The 7,406-nt window shown below is 40.0% G+C and overlaps 1 pseudogene; it reads right to left on the bottom strand.

The window, feature by feature from the left end:
* Positions 1–1,961: 1,961 nt before the first annotated feature.
* On the bottom strand, positions 1,962–2,182 carry LOC126006082 (60S ribosomal protein L39-like; annotated as a pseudogene).
* Between the last annotated feature and the right edge of the window lie 5,224 nt (positions 2,183–7,406).

Genomic DNA, 7,406 nt, shown 5'->3' with positions numbered 1-7,406 from the left:
AGCATGAGTCCACCAGGGAGTTGGCTGTCTTTTCTTGCCGGGGACGAGGTGTGGGTTTGACTGGGTGTCCCTTCTCTTGGGTGCTGGGTACTGGTTCGTTGGGGTAGGAGGTCGATCTTGTTGCCTAATAGATTAAGGACTGAGGGTGGAGAGTTTTAATATAGTGGGAGGTCTGGGTGGGATTGAGGGGTGGAGGGATAATTGGATTTCCAGAGGAGGGAAAGGGTAAGGTGTATGGAAGGGGTAGGAAGGGAGAAAAGAGAAAAATACATTAAAAAGAAAGGGAGAAGAGAAAGGATAGAAAGTAAAGAAAAGAATAGAAAAGAAAAAATAAAAAAGAAAGTGGTGAGAAGAAAGGAGAGAATGGCAAGGGAATGCTAGTTTGCTTGAATGTGTTCAATGAATAGAGCCTGTAGTTTGAGTCTGTACGTCGCTGTTACTGCTTCGGTGGTCTGACTGGTCACGTGCTTCAATCCCTAAAAGAAGGTAAACCTAGAGATAAAGTGTATGTTAAAGAGTTTTCTCGGGGCCATCTCGTAGTGCAAACTAGGTATGGTATCTCGTGTGGTATCCCAAGCTGCCATCTTAGCTTGTCCGCCTTTTGTATCCAAGAACGCCTTTCCAGCATTATGGAATTAAGGTAGCCTAGAAAAATCTTGACAGATCTTCAGAGATCTAAAAACATTGGAAGTTGAACTGACTTTCAATACCTCCAGAGATTCTCTGAGACCACAGTTAACCACAACAACTATGAGTACAACCCAGGTCAGCTTCTTAACTTCAGAAGCTTGAGAATTTTTTAGCAAAAGATAAAATTCAACTAGAAAACTTCTGTTCTTTCAATGCTCTTTCCATGACACCAGAAATAGTCTTGTTGAAGAAAACAGAATATTAAGTACAAGTAATCCACCATTTTCTCCCTGATACAAGGAGTGGAAGACTTATTCAACTCTGGGTTCTGCCCAGGCTTCACTTAACCAAGCATCTATTCTCTCCTTAGAAGACTTTAGGGGCTAAAGATTGGTGGGAGAACTATTTCTCCTCTCTTTTGTAACAATTACCATATAAAGGAGCACCCAGAACTTATTGGGCAGAGTCCTCCTACACAATCACAAGAACAGACCAGTGTTGCTCTTCCATGACAGGAACTCTGCCAACATCCCCACTTACAGGACAGAGAAGACTGCCAGGTCTGCTGTGATATTTCAAGAGGAAGACCAAGAAGATCAATCTTAGAGCAGAAGAGGTGAGGCCCTGGTGAGATGCAGTAAGGCTTGGGAGGAAAGCAAGAACCTAGTTATCGCTCCCTTGGCTAAGATGGAGAGTCTGTACTAAATCCTCTTGCTTCTGATTTGAAAACCAGTTGGCTCCCTGAAAAGCAAAAAATATTAGAGGTATTTTCCTAATCCCTCTTGGATATCCTCAGAGTTGATGTCAACAAATCTCCAAGGGAGTTTCTCCCAGTCGTCCCTAGGCAGAGTAATGGTGGCAAGCGTGATCCAGGAGACCCTGAGGTAGGCGGTGGAAGGATGTTCACAGCAGGAAGAGGGAGGAACACATCCCTCTGTAGGAAAAACGCATTTGTCTCAAAGAAAAATGGCTATGAAGGGGGAAATGTCATCTTTAGTGAAGCCAATCAATGGTAATCAAAGCAAGCAGCTATAGCTTTAGAGTGCTCTTATGTAGAAGAGATTGAAATACTTAGTATTATAAGTGCAATTTATTATGGGACACTTTTTCTTTAGCCGTAGAGACATTTTTCTGTTCTTTTTTTCTTTTTTAAGATAATTTATTTCATTATTTTGTCAGCAAGCCAAGTAAGGCTCCAGTTTTATTATTGAGTCAGCAAGCAAGTCTAGCATCTAGAAGAGGAAACAATAATTGAACCAACACATTAAACCAAAACATTCCCATCACTGAAAGTCCGTTTCTGCACCGTGTGTGCCATATGCTAGCACCCTGTCGGTTCATCTGGGCACATGCGCGTCTCGTGGGATTCCTTACAGACCCAGCTTCGTTCTTCTCCAGTGCCACCTCTTGGAGTGGTACCCGATCTTATTACCAGTTTTCATCCGAATCCATTGAGGAATGGGCCAGTTCTGCTTTTGTTTTTTTGGCCAGGAACTGCTTGATCCTAAACGTCTTGTGGGAAGACATGGCGAACACCAGCCTCCTTTGCACAGCAGCGATGGCAGAGAAAAGGAGAGAAAGGCAAGACATTTATTTTTTAATTCAATTATTTTTTTAAGCATCATGGTTACAAGTTGTTCATATTGTAGTTTATTTCTAACAGATAAAGTTGTTCATGATTGAGTTACAGTCACACAATGTACAACGACCTTCACCAGTGCACATTTCCTGCCACCAATGTCAACAGCTTCCTTCTCACACTCTCTGATGCCCTCTTCTTTTCCACCCACCTTTCTCCACCTGCTTGTGGGGAAGACATTTTATTTCACACTCGCTTTCACTCTCTCTCTCTTTATTTTTGATACAGTGGTTTCACTACTGTTAATGAAAGTATGCATGCATGTCACTTTATCCCCTTTCAGCACCTACTTCTTATCCAGAGTGATCAGTTTCAACTATCACTTTCATAGTAGGCCCTCCTCTGCTTTCACTGCACTCTCTGGTCTTTGTGGCAAGCTTTCTACCATGGACTGGTCCTCCTAATCCTCATCTCTATGAGAGGCATTTATTGTTTTACAGAAAACAAAACAAAAAAAAGGTGGCAAGAAGCCCAGTCCTTTATCCAAAGACCCACTCCATTCACTGCACAGTGCCTCCATGACTTCAGGTGCTGATTATCTCACAAAATAAACTGGCACATGAGTACCTCTACGGATTACAGCATTTCTTAAAATAAAGACCTGAATCACAAATATTTCACTGGGATCAGAGTTATAGAAGAGCTCCTGTGAGCAACTTCCTTCTTACCGAGGAACTCCACACTGAATGAACTAGGAAATGTGAGTCGTCTGACGCACCAAGTCTTTCCAGAGCCAGAACCAGGACAATCGTTCTAAAATCTGCTGCCTGAAACAAAATGTCCATCCTCAGATCCACATAATTTCTATCTCCTGGTCACCTATTCTGTCCCTTTCACAATTTATCTGGTCTCCACAGGGCGTGAGCGGGAAGTTTCAACTAGAGCAGAGACCAGCTACACACTCAGAGACGAGAAAGCACTCCAAAATGCTTTGAGAAGACTTCAAAGATAGCACATACCCAAAGTAAAGCTATCCTGCACTGTGGAGGGGGGGGGGGGGGGTTCACTGATACTCACTTGGCAACTTTAAGATGAAGGACAAAATCCACAGAAAGAAAGAAATAACCTTCTCTATAAGAAGTTTGAATATTGGGGCTGGGGAAATAGCATGGAGGTAAGGCGTTTGCCTTTCATGCAGAAGGATGGTGGTTCAAATCCCAACATCCCATATGGTCCCTTGTGTCTGCCAGGGACGATTTCTGAGCATAGAGCCAGGAGGAACCCCTGAGCGCCGCTGGGTGTGACCCAAAAACCAAAAAACGAAAAAGAAGTTTGGATATTGAATTTCAATGAATATTTATTTATTTGAAAAACACTGAGCTAACCTAACAAAGACTTTAAAAACAGAATAGACCAAACTAAGCAAAATAGAAGAGCTGGTAAATTTTTTCTTTACTTTTACTGCTTACCAAATTAAATTTGAAATTGAAGACAAGATGAGTTCACTGTGAAAAATAAAGACTACCTTTTTTTTTAACATTTAAGATGTAATATGTAAGCGTTACCCCATATGTGAATATGTGCTTCTCTACGTTTGTGTCAAATAGCTCCCATTTCCTGTTTTGACATGGTGAATACATCCACATGCTCTCCCTACACTGTTGGTTCACATTCATTGTTCACTAAGTGTACGGGGCAGTGGGAGGTGAAAGATACTGGAAGACAGAAAGAAAGGTAGATAGAACTAGACTAAAAGAAATGTGTGACAACCTAACAAAATGGGAGAGAATTAACACTTTTGGGGGTATTAATATTCACCAATTCAGTCCCTACTCCAGACATGGCTTTGAGAAAAACAATGTTGAAAGCAACAATGTTCTCTCACTTTTTTTTTTATTGTGACCAAAGTGCATTACAAATCTTTTCTGCATCATTTATGGTACATAGTGACAATGAATGGGGGGCATTCCCACCACCAGTGCTGTCCTCCCTCCGTCCCTGTTTCCAGTATGCATCCCATATCTCCCTCCTCTACCCCCCAGTATGCCAGTGCAACTGGTCTCCACTTTACAGCTTGTTGTAGATTGAGCATCTATTCCACCGTCATTGGAGATAAAAAAAAAAAAAAGGATAAGAAAAGGGGGAGAAAAAAATTTGGTGACAACTACCAATAAATAAATAAATAAATAAATAAATAAATAAATAAATAAATAAATAAATAAATAAAAAAAAATAAAAAAGAAGAGAGAGAGAAAAAAAGAAAAGAAAAATGGAAGAAAAAAGAAAAAAATGGACCCAGCAATAAAAATAAAAATAAATCTCTAAATAATAACCACAAGAGTGAAAAAGAATGAGAAAAGTGGAAGAAAAAAGAGAAGGAAAATAAAGTCAAAAACTAATAAATCAAAACAAAACAAGAAAAAGTATGGGTGCTGGAGTATTCTCTCACTTTTTGTGCAGAAAGAATCTGGCAGAATGGTTAAGTAGATCTTTAAATTTTTTTTTTTAATATAATTTTTATTTTGATCATAGTGGCTTACATATTGTTGACAATAATATTTTAGGTACATATTTATAAATTTTTTTTTAATTTTTATTTTGACCAAAGTGGATTACAAATCTTTCACAATAATTTTGTAGGTACATAGTGACATTGAATTAGGGGCATTCACACCACCAATGTTGTCCTCCCTCCACCCCTATTCCCAGCAAGCATCCCTTATCCCCCTCCTTTATCCCCTCCCCCACTTGCTAGTATAAGTAGTTCCCTCTGTGTCTACCATGTTGTAGATTGGATGTCAATTCTGTTGTCATTGGCTTTGGATTTGGTGTTTAAGTATGATAATTTTTTATTTCTACTTAATGTTCATACAGACTGTCTGGTCCTGGTACCCTCCATTATTTTCCCCTCAATTAGTGAGGCAGAACAAGATGGTTCAAATTATGTGGTTCTATTTGAAGGAAAGAAAAAATAAAATAAAATGAGGCAAAAATCAAACAAGCAAAAAATGGGAGGAGTCCTTCTAGAGGTTATTAATATCAATTTAAGAGAAGAAAGGGAAAAAAGAAGAAACATAACAATACTAAAAAAAATTTAAAAAATTAAAAAACTCAAAAAGCACCACATCAATGAAGACACTAACCACACAATAACAATGGTCCTGAAATAAAAAACAAAACAACCAACCATCCAGCCTTGACTCCTGGATCCCAGACACAGAAATGACAGAGTTCTCCACAACAACTCAGGAACCAAATCTCCTCCAGGGCATCCATAATGCTGCTCTGACACCAACATGTGCCAGTTCTAAATTGATAACCTGACAATGAGGAAATGGGAACAACTTGATCTAAGAGCAAGTTGCTTTCCTCACCAGCCAACAATAAGACAAAATCAGAAGACATGTCACCCTTTGATCTGTGCAAAAGCCAAGATCGCTATCTACAAATGACTGTTTGTGACAACCAGGACTGGACAGTATGCATCCAGGGACCAACAACAACAATAACAACAAAAAGCTCTAGCCTAGCTTTTGGTCTACGATCTATCTGTTCAACAAACATGATCTCTAATTCCAGAGCTCTGGCTGAGGCAATCACAACTGAATGGGTCTTCCAGAAACATAATGAAAAACTCTATCCCAGGCTCCATCCTAGAAGCAACATAATGACCAAGACCACCAACTACAGAAGATGGATTAAAACGACACTGAAGAAGCAGAACTGCTAGAACCACAAAAAAGAAATCATCATAAGCTCCATTCCTTGAGCTGTACAGATACCAAGACCTCTAGATACAGAGGTCTGATTTTACCATACATGACAAAGCAGGAGTTTTCCATACACCAGAAAAGCACCAAGGGGAGAGTAAATGACCATGCAAGGTGTCTATAGTCAATACCAATACAGTAGACTTCAGGGGTGGAGAAACCCTGTATCTCCTAGACCAAGGGAATTCCCTCTATAATATCCCCAATAGTTACTGTGCCTATGTGGGGGGGGAAGCACAAAATAATCATTTTATCCACATATATATTGATTGATTGATTGATTTTTTGACTTCTTTATTTTGGTATAGATATTGAAGTTGATGTCTCCAATTTTATTTTATTTTATCTTTCTCTTTTTTTTTTGTTTTTTTTTTTGGGGGGGGGCCACACCCGGCGTTGCTCAGGGGTTACTCCTGGCTATCTGCTCAGAAATAGCTCCTGGCAGGCACAGGGGACCATATGGGACACCGGGATTCGAACCAACCATCTTTGGTCCTGAATCGGCTGCTTGCAAGGCAAACGCCGCTGTGCTATCTCTGGGCCCTTTCTCTTTCTTTTTGCACTCCAGCATGGTTTGATTTCAGGACTGAGACAACTGTGTGGTGCTTGTCTTTACTGCTGTAGTGCTCACTGGATATTTAATTTAATATTTCTCTCTGTATTGTGGTGTTTCAATTACCTTTTTCATGTCCTCGCTCAAACTGAGGTTGAAAGCCTCTAGAAGGACTCCGCCCATTTTCAGCTTATTTGATCTTTTTTACCCCATTCTATTGCTTTTCTTTCCTTCAAACAAAACCACATAACTCGATTTATCTAGCTCTGCCTCTCAAATAGAGGGGGAAACAAGGGAGATTCCCAGGACAAAACAGATATATGATCAGTAATAGTAAGCTAGACAAAGAGGGGACCACCTACTCTAGCACCCGGGGGGTGATGATGAGGGATATGGCTTGCAGGAAGGGAACGGGGATAGGGCGAGGACAAATTTGGTGATGGGTATTCCCCTGATTCAATGTTAATATGTACCTAAAATACTAATGTGAAAGATATGTAAGGCAAAATGATCAAAATGAAAATTAAAAAAAAATTGTTCAGTGAAAAGCAAACAAAAAAAAAACAAAAAAACGAAGCACGCACACACACACACTTACACACACACACACACACACACACACAAACCCACAGGGAAAAAAAACAAGCACCAAAACAAAACAAAAAAGTTAATTTGTGATTCTCTTTTTTTTTTCCTTGCATAGGCACAGTAAATATTGGGGAAATTAGAAAGGGAATTCCCTTGGCCTAAGAGATACAAGGTTTCTCCACCCTTGAAGTATACTGTCATGGGAACAACTACAGGCTCCACACATGTTCTTTTACTCTCCCCCTTGGTCTTTGGTGATGTCTGGAAACTTTCTACTCCATCGTGG

The sequence above is a fragment of the Suncus etruscus genome, chromosome 4, assembly GCF_024139225.1.
Source record: "Suncus etruscus isolate mSunEtr1 chromosome 4, mSunEtr1.pri.cur, whole genome shotgun sequence".
NCBI classification, from domain to species: domain Eukaryota; kingdom Metazoa; phylum Chordata; class Mammalia; order Eulipotyphla; family Soricidae; genus Suncus; species Suncus etruscus.
This window is presented reverse-complemented; position numbering and strand designations above follow the sequence as displayed.